This window comes from Panthera leo, chromosome A2, assembly GCF_018350215.1.
Source record: "Panthera leo isolate Ple1 chromosome A2, P.leo_Ple1_pat1.1, whole genome shotgun sequence".
Lineage (NCBI taxonomy): Eukaryota > Metazoa > Chordata > Mammalia > Carnivora > Felidae > Panthera > Panthera leo.
The window spans coordinates 18,612,105-18,631,078 of NC_056680.1; the positions used below are offsets into that span (position 1 = coordinate 18,612,105).

The 18,974-nt window shown below is 39.2% G+C and overlaps 1 protein-coding gene across 1 annotated transcript in view; it reads right to left on the reverse strand.

Moving 5' to 3' along the window:
* The window catches only part of IP6K1 (inositol hexakisphosphate kinase 1), a 55,762-nt gene that overhangs the window by 22,650 nt on the left and 14,138 nt on the right, over positions 1-18,974 (reverse strand). The gene's annotated exons all lie outside the window — the stretch shown is intronic.

An 18,974-nucleotide genomic window follows, 5' to 3' on the forward strand; every position in this document is an offset into this window, starting at 1 on the left:
TTGAGTTCAAGCCCCACGTCGGGCTCTGTGCTAACAGCTTGGAGCCTGGAGCCTGCTTCTGACTCTGTGTCTCCCTCTCTGTGACCCTCCCCCATTCATGCTCTGTCTCTCTCTGTCTCAAAAATAAATAAACATTTAAAAAAATTTAAAAAAAAATAAAAATAAAGAAGTGTCTTCTGATAAGGAAACTTCCAACAACTGAAGAACAAGCCCTTCAGTGATGACAAAGGACAATCTTCTCAAGCTCCAAAAGGAAAAATGTAGCTTTATAATCTTTAAACTGTCAGGGGCGCCTGGGTGGCTCAGTTGGTTGAGTGTCTGACTTCGGCTCAGGTCATGATCTCTCAGGTCTGTGGGTTTGAGCCCCGCGTCAGGTTCTGTGCTGACAGCTCGGAGCCTGGAGCCTGCTTTGGATTCTGTGTCTCCCTCTCTCTCTCTCTGCCCCTCCTCAACTCATGCTTGCTCTCTCTCTCTCTGTCAAAAACAAAATAAACATTTTATAATCTTTAAACTGTCCCCAAAGGCAGACAATCTGAATTATGTCTGGTCTATTAGGGCTGGCACCAAAATATTAAAAGAGAATCTGCCAAACACAAAATTCATTCTCTCATAAGGAGTAAGGAATCTGCCCAAATAACCAAAATTAGCTTAGAACAGGCAAACCATAAAAGAAATTTATACTCCTGCCACATCAGGACCTTAATTGATCATTATTTTTCACAAACACATCTAAATACAATGGAGCCAATAAATCCTATTTTTCAGAGTGTAATTAATCCTCAAAGATTTTCCAGGCCATCTTCTGCAAAATCAATGATCTGATTTCAAGTAGTTTATGCCATTCAAAGTGTCAACAGCTTCTGTCTTTTCTAGACTTAAATAAGGAACTACTAGCATGAAGAAAAATGTGTAAATTCCTTAAAAGCTACACAGTATCTGGGGCGCCTGGGTGGCTCACTCAGTTAAGCATCTGACTCAATTTTGGCTCAGGTCATGATCTCATGATCAAGTTCCATGTCAGGCTCTGTCCCGACAATGCGGAGCCTGCTTGGTATTCTCTCCGCCCCCCCCCCGCCCCTCCCCTGCTTGTGCTCTCTCAATATAAATAAATAAACATTAAAAAAATAATAATAAAGGAAAAAATAAAAGCTGCAAAATATCAAAAACATGTCATGGGGCGCCTGTGTGGTTCAGTCGGTTAAATGTCCGACTTCCATTCAGGTCATGATCTCACAGTTTGTGAGTTCAAGCCCCACACTGGGTTCTCTGCTATCAGCATGGAGCCTGCTTTGGATGCGCTCTCGCTCTCGCTCTCGCTCTCTCTCTCTCTCTCTCTCCATCCCCAACTGCCTCACTCTCTCCCTTAAAGGTAAACATTAAAAAAAATTACTAAAAAAAAAAGTCATAAAGCCCAAATCAGGGTTTCATTGCCCTGGGTTAAACTAACAACAACCAACAAAAAACAAAAACAAAAAAACAAAAAAAACAAAAACAAAAAAACCAAAAAAACACCCATCAGTATATGTGTTGTTTTTTTTTGTTCTGTAAACAACTCCAAAGGTTTCCCTGGGGGAAACTATAAATGATATGCTTTTTCCCATATGGCAACACATGGAGGTTCTCTATTTGGTTTATAATACAACAGTGTTTCCTATGCACCTGATCTGAAATTAATATCGTTCAAGTATACAATGCACAAAAAAATTGGGGGCTATGACAATGGGAACAGAATGACTATGACTATATCATATATCATATCATATCATATATATCATGTGAGAGAGACCGCACGCACACACATGTGAACACAGGAGAGGGGCAGAGGGAGAGAGAGAATTTTAAGCAGGTTCCATGCTCAGCATGGAGCCTGACACAGGGCTTGATCCCATGATCATTACCTAAGGTGAAATCAAGAGCTGGATGCTCAATCAACTAAGCCACCCAGGTGCCCCAGAATGATTTACAAAATGTTAATTCCAGTGGTTAATATACAGTGTTATATTAGTTTCAGGTGTCCAATACAGTGATTCAACAATTCCATACATTATTCAGTGTTCACTGTGGTGTTAACTTTTTTTTTAAGTTTATTTATTTTGAGAGAGAGAGCATGCGCATGCTAGTGGGGGGCATGGGGGGAGGGGGGAGGGGGGAGGGAGGGAGGGAGGGAGAGAAAGAAAATATGCCGAGCAAGCTGTGCACTGTCAGCGCAGAGCTCAATGTGGGGCTCAAACCCATGAACCTGAGATCATGACCTGAGCTGAAGTCAGATGCTTAACCAACTAAGCCACCAAGGCGCCCCATGATAAGTGTATATTCTTAATCCCCTTCACCTATTTCACCCATTTCCCCTCTGGTAAACATCTGTTTGTTCTCTACAGTTAAAAGTGCTTTTTGGTTTGTCCCTTTTTGTTGGTGTTCATTTTATTTATTTTTTATTATTTTTTAATGTTTATTTATTTTTGAGAGACAGAGAAAGCGTGAGCAGGGGAGGGACAGAGAGAGAGGGAGACACAGAATCTGAAGCAGGCTCCCGGCTATGAGCCATCAGCAGAGCCCGACACAAGGCTCCAACTCACAAACCATGAGATCACAACCTGAGCTGAAGTTGGATGCTAAATTGACTGAGCCACCCCCAGGCGCCCTGAGTTTGTTCGTTTTATGTATTAAATTCCACGTATGAGTAAAATCATACAGTATTTGTCTTCCTCTGACTGGCTTATTTCACATAGCATTATACTCTCCAGATCCATCCATGTTGTTGCAAATGGCAAGATTTCATTCTTGTTTATGACTCAATAATATTCCATTGTGTATATATACCACATCTTTATTTTTTTTTCTCTTTTCCTTCTTTATTTTTTTTAAATATATGAAATTTATTGTCAAATTGGTTTCCATACAACACCCAGTGCTCATCCCAAAAGATGCCCTCTTCAATACCCATCACCCACCCTCCCCGCCCTCCCACCCCCCATCAGCCCTCAGTTTGTTCTCATTTTTTAAGAGTCTCTTATGCTTTGGCTCTCTCCCACTCTAACCTCTTTTTTTTTCCTTCCCCTCCCCCATGGGTTCCTGTTAAGTTTCTCAGGATCCACATAAGAGTGAAAACTTATGTATATACCACATCTTTATTCCTTCATTTATCAATGGACACTTGGGCTGCTTCCATAATTTGGTGTTGTAAACATGCTGCAATAAACATAGGGGTGCACGTATCTCTTCGAATTAGTGTTTTCATATTCTTTGGGTAAATACCTATGGAATGATCTTTAGATTGAAACTAATAAAAAATATTTAAAAAAAAAAAAAAGAACAACTAGGGGCATCCGGCTGGCTCATTCAGTGGAGCATAGGACTACTGATCTAGGGGTTGTGAGTTCAAGCCCCACACTGGGTGTAGAGATTGCCTAAAAAAAATAAAATCTTTTAAAAATTAAAATTAAAAAAAGAACAACTAGATAATCCCTTCCTTGCAAATGTCACAGAACTCATTTAGGAGGAGAAAAAGTTTAGATATAATAATCTGAACATTATAAAGACCTCACAGGTCTATCCACTGAAATACATTAGGATTTGCAATCTTTTTTTTTTTCCTTTAAGTCACTATGCTTTGTAATTAACACAGATCAAAGAAAGATACTCTCCCTTAGCAGCCACTTTGGAAAACAGTATGGAGGTTCCTCAAAAAACTAAAAATAGAACTACCCTACGACCCAACAATTGCACTACTAGGCATTTATCCACGGGATACAGATGTGCTGTTTGAAGGGACACATGCACCCCCATGTTTATAGCAGCACTATCAACAATAGCCAAAGTATGGAAAGAGCCCAAATGTCCATCGATGGATGAATGGATAAAGAAGATGTGGTATATATATACAATGGAGTATTACTTGGCAATCAAAAAGAATGAAATCTTGCCATTTACAACTACGTGGATGGAACTGGAGGGTATTATGCTTAAGTGAAATCAGTCAGAGAAAGACAAAAATCATATGACTTCACTCATATGAGGACTTTAAGAGATAAAACAGATGAACATAAGGGAAGGGAAACAAAAATAATATAAAAACAGGGAGGGGGACAAAACAGAAAAGACTCTTGAATATGGAAAACAAACAGAGGGTTACTGGAGGGGCTGTGGGAGGGGGATGGGCTACATGAGTAAGGGGCACTAAGGAATCTACTCCTGAAATCACTGTTGCACTGTATGCTAATTTGGATGTAAATTTTAAAAAATAAAAAAATTAAATTAAAAAAATTTTAAAGACACTTTGGTTTCACATTTTACTGCATAAAATATGAAGGATCATATTCTTCTTTTAATGTTTATTCATTTTTGAGAGAGAGAGTGCGTGTGTAAGCAGGGGAGGGGCAGCAAGAGAGGAGGACAGAGGATCCCAAGCAGGCTCTGCACTGACAGCAGAGAGCCCAATCTGGAGCTCAAACTCACAAACCACATGATCATGACCTGAGCCGAAGTTGGACACTTAACCAACTGAGCCACCCAGGCACCCTGGGAAGGAGGATATTCTTTTATTTATTTTTAAAATTTTTGTAATGTTTATTTATTTTTAAGATTAAGAGAGAGACAGAGCATGAGCGAGGAAGAGGCAAAGAGAGAAAGAGACACAGAATCTGAAGCAGGCTCTAGGCTGTGAGCTATCAGCACAGAGCCCGACACAGGGCCTGAACCCACAGACTGTGAGATCATGATCTGAGCCGAAGTCAGACGCTCAACCGACTGAGCCACCCAGGCGCCCCTAAGGATATTTTTAAAAAGAACTTGCTGAGACTGACTTTTTTTTCCACTTGTGGACAGTAACAAACGGAAATAAATGTACACTGCAAAGATACTAATTACAATAGTTAGGTCTACCTTCTGGGTATAGAAACTAACTCCTTAAACACATAATTGAACTTCAAAATTAATTACATCTCTCTTCAAGTAAAATAAATTACAAGAGTACAAGTAAATGTACTCTTCAAGTACAATAAATGCTGCTAAAATTTGTATATTATAATTATTGTTTTCCTTTAAAAAAATTTTTTTTTAACGTTTATTTTTGAGACAGAGAGAGACAGAGCATGAACGAGGGAGGATCAGAGAGAGAGGGAGACACAGAATCCGAAACAGACTCCAGGCTCTGAGCTGTCAGCATAGAGCCCGATGCGGGACTTGAACCCACGAATCGTGAGATCATGACCTGAGCCGAAGTCGGACGCTTAACCACTGAGGCACCCAGGCGCGCGTTGTTTTCCTTTTTTAAAGCAAAAGCACTTAGTGATGTGAAATGACTGTCAGATTTATTACAGTTTATAAATAAATAGGATACTTAATTTTATTAAAAAATTAAAATGGATAAACTGTGGTATATTCATTTTTTCTTAAATTTATTTATTTTGTGGGGGTGGGGGGAGGGAGTGTGTGAGCCTGCGAGCAGAAGAGGAGAGAGAGAAAAGAGAGAGAGAAAAGAGAGAGACTCCAAGCAGGCTCCACACTGTCAGCGCAGAGCCTAATGCGGGGCTTGATCTCAGGAACTGTGAGATCATGACCTGAGCAGAAACCAAGAGTCAGACACTTAACCTACTGAGCCACCCAGGAGCCCCTGTGGAATATTCATTTGATGGATTACCACATAGAAGTGAAAAAGAACCAACTACTGCCATACACAACACAGATGAATCTCACAGGTGTGATGTAGCAAGAGAAAAGTCTAGACTCTAACGAGACTATGGGGTGTGATTCTACTCCCACAAAATTCAGAATGATAATGGAGACCACAATAGTGGTTACTCTGGGAAAATACTAATTGAAAAGGGGCACAAAGATGGAAGTGACATTGTTGAATACTGTTGAGGTGAGCTCTGTACTTGGATTTGTAAACTTTACCGTATGTTAGAGGTTAATTACAAGGAAAAAAACCAACAGTGTTCCCCTGTACCAACAAAAAACAAATCAGAAAATAAAAACTGTTTAAATACATCCCATTCAAAACAGCAACCAAAACTATAAATTACTTACAAACCTTTAAAAATTATGTCAGACCAGTAATAAAGCTTTACTGAAGGACTTAAAAATTAAGAGACACAATATAAGCACCATTTCTGTTTTAAATCAACAACACAGCAACCCTAGAAAGTGGCAATGAATAAAAAGCCCTGGCCAAGAAAGAGAAATTGCGATCAGATACGGTGGTGAACAAGGTCAGGACTATTTTAAGAAGTAGTAAGACACTCTCCACAGCACAGCAGTACCTGGTCACCAAGTCCCTTAGCTGGACCAGCACATTCAAAAATGCAGATCAGCAGACATGCTCTCTAAGAAGCTTGGTTAGAATTTCAAATTCTATGGACAACATATATTTATAACTTCAGATTAAGCACTTGGGTTTGATATGTAATCTTTTTGTAAGGAGAAGCATACTTGATGCCTTCAGACTGCATAGGTGTATTTGCAGATTTCCTCAAAACTGGTTTATAAATTCAATTATTTCTACTACCTCTTCTAAAATTTGGGGTGCTTAGCTGGCTCAGTTGGTAGAGCATCCAACTCTTGGTCTTGGGGTCATTGAGTTCAAGCCCCACATTGGGCATGGAGCCTACTTTAAAAAGTAAAATTAAAAAACAAACAACAAAAAACCCTAGGGGCGGTGAGTGGCTCAGTCAGTTAAGAGTCCTCTCCCGCTTGCGTGCTCTCTCTCAGAATATAAATAAACTTAAAAAAAAAAAAAAAAAAAAAAACTAAATTTAAACAGATCCACTTAAGCACTAAAAGGATGATGACAAAGTATGATGCCCTTAAAAAATAGTACGAAATGTTTAGTTTTTTAAAAATTAAACTTGTGGGGCACCTGGGTGGTTTAGTCAGTTAAGTGTCTGACTTCGGCTCAGGTCATGATCTTGCAGTTTGTGGGTTTGAGCCCCATGTTGGGCTCTGCACTGAGAGCTCAGAGCCTGGAGCCTGCTTCAGATTTTGTGTCTCCCTCTCTCTCTGACCCTCCCCCACTCGTACTCTGTCTGTCTCAAAAATAAATAAACATTAAAAAAAAAATTGGGGAGGGGGGAGCACCTGGGTGGCTCTGTTGGTTAAGCATCCGACTTCGGCTCAGGTCATGGTCTCCCGGTTCGTGAGTTCAAGCCCTGTGTCAGGCTCTGTGCTGACAGTTCAGAGTCTGGAGCCTGCTTCAGATTCTGTGTCTCCCTCTCTCTCTGACCCTCCCCTGCTTGTGCTTGTGCTCCCTCTCTCTCTCTCTCTGTTAAAAATTAAAAAAAAATTAAAACTTTAATTAAAAAACAAATTTTCTATTAAAAAAAAATTAAATTAAACTTATTAAGAGGCACCTGGGTGGCTCAGTTGGTTGAGCATCTAACTCTTGATTTTGGCTAAGGTCATGATTCCATGTTTGTGAGATCAAGCCCTGGGGCTCTGTGCTGACAGCAGGGAGCCTGCTTGGGATTCTCTCTCTCCCTCTCTCTGTCTGCCCCTCCCCTGCTCACACAAATGTGAGCATGCTCTCTGTCAAAATAAACAAGCAAACTTAAAAAACAATTAAACTTGTTAACTCAGGAATGCTAAGAAAAATTATGGCAATACTGTATCTTTGGTTTACTTTTACTGTCTGATGCAATCCAAGTGAAAAAATAGCAAAATCACTCTTAATTGAAAAGAACACAGTGCACTGAGAACTCACTCCAACAGAAACAAACACACAAAGCCTGGGTTACATAGCTCTGGACTTTAATTTCTAACCAATTTCAGAAATTAAAAAAAAATTGATATGGACTGTGACAGGAAAAGATACCAAAATACCCTCAAATTCATAGACGAAAAAAACTAAAGCAGAAAACTAACATGAAAGCATATCTGTTCTCTAAAGCACATAACCAAGGGAACCTACTGTTTTCTTAAATTCAAGTCCATTCTTGCTTTTACATATGATAGTGGGCACTCATATAGATTAGGTCATTTGTGAGAGAGTGACAATTCTGCTTCCCCTGACCCCCTCGGGACTGTTTTAAGCACATGCTCACAAACCTCTCCTTTGAGGAGGAAGAAAACAAGGAATGTTATGAAGGTATGAAGGGCTGCCAATCTGAGCCTGCCCTACCAATCTAACCAGGGACTGGCATATCACCTAGAAACCAGAAATGTGTACAGGGGCCTGGGGCCTAGAGCAATCTGGGAGGTTTGAAATAAGAAAGAAAAAAGGCTTGAAGGTATCTATTTTGTTGTTTGTCCTCAGAGAAGAGATGAATGATTGTTTAGACTTTTGGGTCCTATCCCAGGAGCAAGGGACACAGTGGCATACTCCTGAGGACACCAGGCTGAGAGCAAACAGGGAGCAAGGAGAAAAGGAAACTTGGCAGGAAGCCTAAAATGTGCCAGCCCATCAAGAAACAGCCAGAACAGAATTAATGTAGGACAAAGACAGAATCCCCTTTCCTGTTTTTACTGGATTTTAAAGATTAGAAACCCATGCTTCCTGAGATATATAGATATGTAAGTTTAGTAAAGATCCTTTTGAAAGTGTCTCAACTGTGCTAAAAAGAGGGGAAAAGGAGGTTTGAGGACAGAATTTTATGAATACAGGTCCGAAGTGGCAAAGGGGAAATCAAAATGAGAAAACACTAAAAGAAAGGAGAAAGAAAGGTGCCCCATACTTCTCACCTGAAACCCTGTCTGTTCACAATTTGTATGGGATTATTCTTTAACAAGAAATTACAGAAATACCTCTGCTGTGACTAAATAGTTAAGGTGAGCCATACCTAAACCAGGTAAATCTCTGCCTGGCACATTTACAAGTGAATCTAAACATGGTGAAGCCTAGAAGGCACATATATAGGATAACAGGAGAAATGATTCTCAAACAAACCCACAAAACACTGAAAATGAGACTGTCTGAAATGCTAAAATATGAAATGAGGAGCTTCCTAGACACATACTACTGATCTCACTGAAGACCCAAAGCTAAAGAGAGCAGCTTCTGCACAACTGAAAAAAAGATGCAGAGGGACAGTACCATGCTTGTTCTTACAACCGAGGTTTTGGATGGGGCTGCTAACTCTAGTTCCTTTTCTTCACACCTCCATCCTACTGTAGCTCAATTGAAAGAGAAGCTGAACACAGTGGGGGCAAGCTGACAAGACTGAGGCAGAGGTGATCTGAGGTGACTGGGAAACTGATGTAGACACCTCTCTACTTGGGATTTCCCTTCACTATAACATCTTTTGAATAAAATCTGCTCTGTTGCAGAACAGAAACCAAAGAACAATATTTGTCACTCACCAGAATTTCAATTAGCTGTAACTGGGTTTGTAACTGGAAGTCACTCCAAGTACAATTCTGCTACCTTGTACTAGGGATATTCACACGTGTCCTGCTATTAAAGAGGTAAAAAGTAGAAATAAAATCTCCTACACCTAGGAGAAATGAACCCAAAGCTCCAGTTACAACATTGAGCTTTTGAGATTACTTGGGGACCTCATTTAGAACCCACTGCCATTAAAAATGATTACCAGCTTCAAACAAGAAAAGTCTCCCAAGTAAGTAGTCTCCAGAGTAAGGAATTATGCAACCATGAAATAGCTCTTGTCTTTCCTGTGATGTCTCCATGATACCACAAGACTGTTACAACTCCAAACGAGTTTTAAATCACTGAATTCTGAACTATTTTAAAAGATGCACCAAGAAGCAACATACACCTAAACATCAGATATGGCTACACCTCAGAGGACTCTTCATTTGGCAGTGATATCACACACTTAAACATTTTGATGCTACACTACTCTGCAGATTATTGGAAAATACAATCAAAGACCAGATCACTCAGACGTGGACAATGGGCTGTATTCAGCTACTGTTGGATATGATGAAGTGTCCACCACAAAACAGAACTCCACTGAGCTTTGTTTGCTCTTTGAGAATAATCTGCTGCTACGTATGTCTCACACAGGGGTTGAGACCAACTCAAGTTATCTCCTCCAAAGACTATGTTCTTGGTATCCTATGTTCCTGCCTCTGGTGAGACATTTCTTCCTCAAGGCCAACAGTGTAATTCCTTATACACTCACACAGTCAGAAAATAATACAAGGAGATTTCAGGGCAAAAACTTGACAGACAGCCCTCCATTTAAAACCACACACCACTGGGGGCAACACAATGACATATCTCAACATCCATAGGGTATATAAAGACTTTATTAGCAGGTACCTAGAAGCAGATGAGCAACATGCAAAGTGAGTGTGAGGAAAACCTGTAAACAGAGGAGGTAAATGACCTGTTTAATGCCTCACAAAATGCAAGAGTTTGACAGTTTCAAGCGGACTTCAGGAAGACTACATTCTGTCTTCTACCCTCCAGTGAAACACTAGAATTACTCCTTTTAAGCACTTTTAATTTTTTTTTAATGTTTATTTATTTTTGACAGAGAGAGAGCATGAGCGGGGGAGGGGCAGAGAGAGAGGGAGACACAGAATCTGAAGCAGGCTCTAGGCTCTGAGCTGTCAGCACAGAGCCCGGCATGGGGCTCAAACTCACAGACCGCAAGATCATGACCTGAGCCAAAGTCAGACGCTCAACCGACTGAGCCACCCAGGCGCCCCACTTTTAAACATTAGAAAATACTTCTATCAACCTCACAGACAACCCATAGTTCCAAATAAATGGGGACCAACTTTCAACCACACAAGCCCAACAATAACCTCCCAAATTAAACAAGTACAGAGAAATCTCCAAAGAGACACCATTCCGGGGCAGGTGGTGGCTCAGTCGGTTAAGCATCTGACTCTTGATTTCAGTTCAGGCCTTGATCTCATAGTTTGTGAGTTCAAGCCCTGCTTGGGATTCTGTCTCTCCCTCTCTCTCTGACCCTCCCCCACTCACGCTTGCTCTCCCTCAAAATAAATAAACTTTAAAAAGAAAGAAAGAAAAGAGAAGAGAAAGAGAAAGAAAGATCATTCCATAAGACTGGGTTCCAAATCTCTCTACTCTCTCAGCTTCTTTTCCTGACCTTCAAGTGACATAAGGAACTGAAGAGCCTGAACATGTGAAGCTCTCAAGATTCTGGGAATCGGGACTATGTAAAAAAGATAATGGAACTCAACCTGGAAGCAAGCATCAATCTCATGATTAACAAGTTGTGCACCTGACAATGTACCAATTCAACTATTTTCTCTGTCAAGAACTTAAGACTATCTGTCCTGGGTATTTTTTAGGGTGAGGTAATATATGAGAAAACATTTTAGAAGTACACACAATATTGATGCAGCTAAAACCAATGCTAAAATTTTTAATATTTTAAGGTATCAGAAATATAGGGGTGCCTGGGTAGCTCAGTTGGTTGGGCGTCTGACTCTTGATTTCAGCTCAGGTCATGATCTCACAGTTCGTGAGTTCGAGCCCCACACTGGGCTCTGTGCTGACAATGCAGAGCCTGCTTGGGATTCTCTTTCTCTCCCCTCTCTCTCTGTCCCTGCCCTATTTGTTCTCTCAAAATAAATAAGTAAAATAAAAATAAGGTATTAGAAATATAAAACTAACGACTTTAGGTTCTCCTTAGGAAGCCAGTAAAAGACCAAAGTAAGCAGAAGAAAGCAAATAATAAAAATATATGCAGACTCGGGGCGCCTGGGTGGCGCAGTCGGTTAAGCGTCCGACTTCAGCCAGGTCACGATCTCGCGGTCCGTGAGTTCGAGCCCCGCGTCAGGCTCTGGGCTGATGGCTCGGAGCCTGGAGCCTGTTTCCGATTCTGTGTCTCCCTCTCTCTCTGCCCCTCCCCCGTTCATGCTCTGTCTCTCTCTGTCCCAAAAATAAATAAAAAATGTTGAAAAAAAAATTAAAAAAAAAAAAAAAAAAAAATATATGCAGACTCAAAAGAATGGATGGGGGAGAGAGAATTAAGGAAACCAAAAGTAGATCTTTAAAAAGAAAAAATCAGGGGCGCCTGGGTGGCTCAGTCAGTTGAGGGTCTGACTTCAGCTCAGGTCATGATCTCACAGCTCGTGAGTTTGAGGCCCGCATCAGGCTCTGCGCTGATAGTTCAGAGCCTGGAGCCTGCTTCAGATTCTGTGTCTCCCTCTCTTTCTTCCCCTAACCCACTTGCATTCTGTCTCTGTCTCTCTCAAAAATAAATAAACATCAAAAAAAAAAAAATTAAAAAGAAAAAATCAGTAATATTCATGGATCCTCTAGAGAAACTGATCAGTAAAAAAAATATATACTAATTACTACTATCAGGGATGAAAAAAGGGGTATCACCACAGATGCTACAAGCATTAAAAAAAAAAAAAGGTAATACTATGAGCAACTGTGTATCAATAAACTCAACAACTCAGACAAAATGGACAAGTTCCTTGAAAAATACAACTTACCAAAACTGACACAAGATAAAATATAAAATCTGAATGGTCTTGTGTCTATCAAAAAAACTGAATTTATCAAAAATCCTCCACAAGGAAAATTCCAGACACAGAGTTTCACTAATGAATTCTATCAAACATTCAAGGAAGAAATAGCATCAATCTTGCACAAATTCTTTCAGAAAACAGGGAGCAAAAAAACCCAAAAAAACAAAAAAAAAAACCAAACAAACAAAAAACCCCACATCTTCCAACTTATTGTATGAGGTCAGTTATCCCTGATAACAAAACCTAAAACAGAACCTTACCAAAAATATAACATACATACATACATAAAAAAAGAAAAAAGATTATAAACCAAAACCTGTCATGAACAAAAACAAAAATCCTTTAAAATTTTTTTAGCAAAACAGGCACCTAAGTGGTTTGGTTAAGCATCTGACTCTTGATTTCAGCTCAGGTCATGATCTCACAATTTGTGAGATTTGACCTCAAGTTGGGCTCTGCACTGACAGCACAGACCCTACTTGGGATTCTCTCTCTCCCTCTCTCTCTGCCCCTCCCCTGCTCTCTCACTCTGTCCCTCAAAATAAATAAACTTTAAAAAAAAATTTTAGGGGCGCCTGGGTGGCTCCATCAGTTAAGCATTCAATTTCAGCTCAGGTCATGATCTCACAATTCGTGAGTTCAAGCCCCGCGTCAGGCTCTGTACTGATAACTTGGAGCCTGGATCCTCCTTTCAATTCTGTCTCTCTCTCTCTGTCCTTCCCCCACTTTTGCTCTCTCTCTCAAAAAAAATAAACAAAGGTGAATTCTTTAAAAGAAAAAAAAAGAAGTTAGTTGTTTTGTAGATTCCTAAGTATTTTCTATGTAAACAATCATGTTATCTGTGGATTGAGAAAATCTTATTTGTTGGTGCCCCAACAACTTTCAAAACTAGTATGTAAATTTAGCAAAGTCACAGGATACAAAAAGCCAATATACAAAATTCAATCATATTTTTATATGCTAGCAGTAACAAAAAACAAAAATTAAAAAATAATTTACTGGAGTAAATTAATGGAAAATGACAGAGTAGGAAGTTCTGAGAATCCATCATCCTTCCACCAAAACAGCTACTGAATTTGGAAAAACTGAAGTAACTTTTGGAACTCTGGAGTGTAGATGGAAAACATAAAGCTTCCAAGGTATAGCTTGATGAAGAGGCTAGTGAATTTTGGTAAATTTCAGCCTTTTGGGTAGCAACTACCCAACCTCCAGCCCTCATTCCTGGGTGCAGCTTGCTGGAGGTTCAGATGGGCAATAAAGATAATTTGATTGATGACAATTGCTTTTGATCACTGAGGAGATGAAGGAGCCAGTGACCACTGCTTCAACACTCATAGGCTGAAGTGGCTTCCAGGGGCATTTAAGAAGGCAGTACTCGTTTTTACTGTTTCCCCCTTTTGGGAGCTAGTCATTTAAGGAAATCTTTACCAGGTCACTAACTGCAGAGGTATCAGAACTAGATACACATTTCCAATATTAGTTTGAAAAAGCCACAAATGGAAGTCTCTAGCACTCAATGAGCAAAAACTAGCAATTCCTGGGAAGTGGGAGAACCAAGATTTGCAAAATTACTAAATACTCAAATGTCCAGTTTTAACAAAAAATTAGGCAACAAAGAAACAAAAAATTAATGACTATTCACAGGAAAAGGAAAATGATGGAAAAAAAAATCCTGAGGAAGCAAAGACACTAGAATTATTATTAATCAAAGACGTTAATGGAGCACATGGGTGGCTCAGTCAATTAAGTATCTGACTCTTGATTTCAGCTCAGGTCATGATCTCACAGTTTGTGAGTTCAAGCCCCATATCCGGCTCTACACAGACTCTGTGAAGCCTGCTTGGGATTCTCTCTCCCCCCTCTCTCTCTGCCCCTCCCCTGCTTGCACATTCACACTCTCTCTCTCTCAAAATAAATAAACTTAAAAAAAAAAATAAAAAAAGATGTTAGGGGCACTTGGATGGCTCAGTCGGTTAAGTGTCTGACTCTTGGTTTCAGCTCATGTCATGATCTCACAGTTCATGGGTTTGAGCCCCATGTCCAGTTCTGTGCTGACAGCTTACTTGGGATTTCTCTCTCTCTCTCTCTGCCCCTCCCCAGCGTGCTCTCTCTTCTCTCTCAAAATAAATAAATAAAACAAAAAGATGTTAAATCAACAGTCTTAAATACATTCAACAGACTAAAGGAAACAATGGTCAAAGGAATTCAGAAAAATGTGTGAACAAAATATAATATCAATAAAGATAGCAATTATAAAAAGGAGAAAACAAATTCTACAATATCTGAAAACAGAAAAGTAAAATAATTGATATGAAAAACTCATTAGAGGGATTCAACAGCAGATCTGAGCATATGTAAGAAGTATCAGTGAATCTGAAGGTAAGATACTTGAAATTATTCAGAGAGGCAAAAAAAGAGTAAAAGTAAACAGTCTGAAGGACCTGTGGGACACCAACAAATCTAACAATATATGATTATAGAAAGAGAAGAGAAGAGGAAAAGAGGAAAAGAAGGGCAGAAAAAAATAATCTGAAAATAGTGCCCAAAAACTTTCCAAACTTGAGTAAAGACATGAATATACATGTGCAAGAAGCCTAATGAACCAACCCCTCTTTGAGGATTAACCAAGACACATTATAAAACAAAAACGTACTATTAAACTGTTAAACCCCAAAGAGAAGGAGAATATTTGCAGCAAGAGAGAAGCAGCTCATAGTGTACAAGAGATCTTCAATAAGATTAACAGCTGATTTCTCTCCAGAATCCTCTAAAAGGCAGTGGGATGATATATTTAAAGCCCTGAAAGAAAAAAACTGTCAATCAAGAATTCTAGATCCTGCAAAACTATCCTTCAAGAATGAAAGACAGGGGCACCTAAGTGGCTCAGTCAGTTAAGCATCCAACTTTGGCTCAGGTCATGATCTTGTGGTCTGTGAGTTCGAGTCCTGCATTGGGTTATATGCTAACAGCTCAAAGCCTGGAGCCTACTTTGGATTCTGTGTCTCCCTTTCTCTCTGCCCCTCTTCCTCCTTTGAGAGACCGATGCTATGTCTCTCAAAAATAAATAAACATTAATTTTTTTTTAATTTAGAAAAAAGAATGAAAGAGAAATTAAGATATTTCCAAATAACATAAACTAAAGGAGATCATTACCAACAGACCTGTCCTATAAGAAACGCTAAAGGGAATCTTTCAGGCTAAAATGAAAGGATAACTTAAAGCCATAAGAAAAATATACAACACTGGTTAACATGACTATATAGATAAATATAAAATCTAGTATTATTGTACATTTGGTATTGTTTATAACTTTTTTTCTATATGATTTAACAGACAAATGCATAAAATTTTAAAATCTTTGTTAAAGGCATACAATATAAAAGGATGTAATCTAATAACAATAAAAACACAAATACATATATGTATGTGATATACATATATACATATAAAAATTAAACATTAAAAATTTTTTTTTCTAAATTTTTTTTTAATGTTTATTTATTTTTGAGACAGAGAGAGACAGAGCATGAATGGGGGAGGGGCAGAGAGAGAGGGAGACACAGAATCGGAAGCAGGCTCCAGGCTCCAAGCCATCAGCCCAGAGTCCGACATGGGGCTCGAACTCATGGACCGCGAGATCGTGACCTGAGCTGAAGTCGGACGCTCAACCGAGCCATCCAGGCGCCCCTAAAAATTTTTTCTAAAAAAGTATAATGTCCTTTGGGTCTTGTAATCCTTAATGACTTAAGGTCTATTTTATCTGGTATTAGGATAGTCATCCCAGCTCTCCTTTGGTTACTATTACATGGAAATATCTTTTTTCATCCTTTACTTTCAGTCTTTTTGTGTCTTTATATCTAATTTGAGTCTCCTATAGACTGCACATAGATGGACTGGGTTTTTAAAAATTTTTTTTAATGTTTTTATTTATTTTTGAGAGAGAGAGACAGAACGTGAGCAGGAGAGGGGCAGAGAGAGAGAGGAAGACACAGAATCCGAAGCAGGCTCCAGGCTCTGAGCTGTTAGCACAAAGCCTGACACAGGGCTTGAACTCATAAACCGTGAGATCATGACCTAAGCCGAAGTCAGACACTTAACCAACTGAGCCACCCAGGCACCCCATATTATGAAAGGTTAAACCCAGGCACCCCATGATGAAAGGTTAAACACAACAAGAAGAAATAACAATCATATGTTCACATAACAGAGCCACAAAATGTGTGAAGTTGACAGAAGTGGGAGAAAGACCACTGTACAATAGTTGGAGACTTCAATATCCCACATTCAGAAATGAATAGAACACCCAGACATAACATCAATAAGGAAACAGAGAATTTGAACAACACTAAAACCCAACTAGACCTAACAGATATATACTCAACCCAACAAAAGCAAAATACATACTTTTTCCAAATACACATGAAACATTCTCTAGGATAGATTATAAATTAGGCAGAAAACAAGTCTGAATAAAATTTAAAAGACTGAAATTATACAAAATATCTTCCTTAATCATAACAAAATGAAACTAGACGTCAATAAGAAGAAAATTGGAAAATTCACAAATCTGTGGAAATTACACAACATATCCTTAAACAACCAATAGGTTGAAGAAACTACAAGGGAAGTTTCTGCCAGAGCAATTAGGAAATAAAAAAAAAATAAAAGGCATCCAAATTAGTAAGAAGGTAACCATTTGCAGAAGACATGATCTTACATGCAGAAAACCCTAAAATTACCCACACACACACAAAACCACTGTTAGAGCTAATAAATATATTCAGCAAATTCGTAGGATACAAAATCGCCACACAGAAATTGGTTGATTTCTTTTTTTTTTTTTTTAAAGATTTACTCATTTTTGAAAGACAGAGTATGAGTGGCGGAGGGGCAGAGAGGGAGGGAGACACAGAATCTGAAGCAGGCTCCAGGCTCTGAGCTGTCAGCACAGAGCCCAACATGGGGCTTGAACTCACAGAGTGCAAGATCATGACCTGAAGTCAGATGCCCAACCAACTGAGCCACCCAGGTGCTCCGAAATTGGCTGCATGTCTATACTTTAGCAGCGAACAATCTGAAAGGAATATTAAGAAAACAATCCATTTACAATAGTATCAAAAAGAAATAAATGTAAAAAAAATTTTTTTAATAAAAAAATCCAATAGTATCAAAAAGAATAAAATACTGAAGAATGAATATAACTAAGAAGTTGAAAGATTTATATTCTGAAAACTACAAAACACTTCTGAAAGAAACATCTAAATAAATGGAAAAACATCCCACGTTGACAAATTGGAAGACTTAATATTGTTAAGATGACAAATACTACCCAAAGAGATGTGCAGCCTAAATGTAATCCCTAACAAAATACCAATGACAATTATTGCAGGGGGGGAAAAAAAAAAACAACTATCCAGAAATTCATAGAGAATCTCAAGGGACCCTGTATAGCCAAAATTCCTGAAGAACAAAATTGGAGGAATCACATTTCCTGATTTCAAAACTTACTGCAAAACCACTATAATCAAAACAGTGTGGTACTAGCATAAACACAGTCATACAGACTAATAGAACACAACAGGAAGCCCAGACATAAACCCCTGCACATATTGGTCAAATGATTTTCTTTTTTTTTTATATTTATTTAGAGAGAGAGATAGAGAACATGCATGAGCAAGGGAGAGGCAGAGAGAAAGGGAAAGAGAGAATCCCAACCACACTGTGTCTATCAGCATGAAGCCCGACTCAAGGCTTGAATTCACAAACTGCAAGATCATGACCTGAGCTGAAATCAGGAGTCGGACATTTAACCCACTGAACCACTCAGGCACCCCGTCTTTTCTAAGTTCATTTATTTATGAGAGAAAGTGTGAGTCAGGGAGGGGCAGAAAGAGAGGGAAAGAGAGAATCACAAGCAGACTCCACACTGTCAGAGCAGAGCCTGACGTGGGGGTGCTCAAACCCACAAACCAGGAGATCATGACCTGAGCCGATGTCAGACATTTAACTGCTTGAGCCACCCAGGTACCCCAAATTAATTATATTTTTATGGGGTTTTTTATACTTATTTATTTTTGAGAGAGAAAGAGAGAGCAGGGAGGCAGCTCTCCACTGTCAGTGCAAAGCCCAACGCAGGGCTCAAACCCAGGAACCGTCAGATCATGACCTGAGCCAAAGTTGCACACTCAACCAACTGAGCCACTCAGGTACCCCACAGTCAAATGATTTTCAACAAGGGTGCCAAGACTATCAATGGGCAAAGGACAGTCTTTTCAACAAGTGGTACTGGGAAAACTGAACGGCCATATGCAAGAGTGAAATTGGAGCATTCCTTCACATCATATACAAAAATTAACTCAAAATGGATCAAAGACCTAAACTTACAAGCTAAAATTATAAAACTCTTAGAAGAAAACATGAGGGGGGTATTTCATGACCTTAGATATGACAATGATTTCTTAGCTATAACAACAAAAGCACAGGCAAGAAAAGAAAAAGTAGATAAACTGGGTATCATCAAAATTAAATACTTTTGTACATCAAAGGACACTGTCAAGAGAATG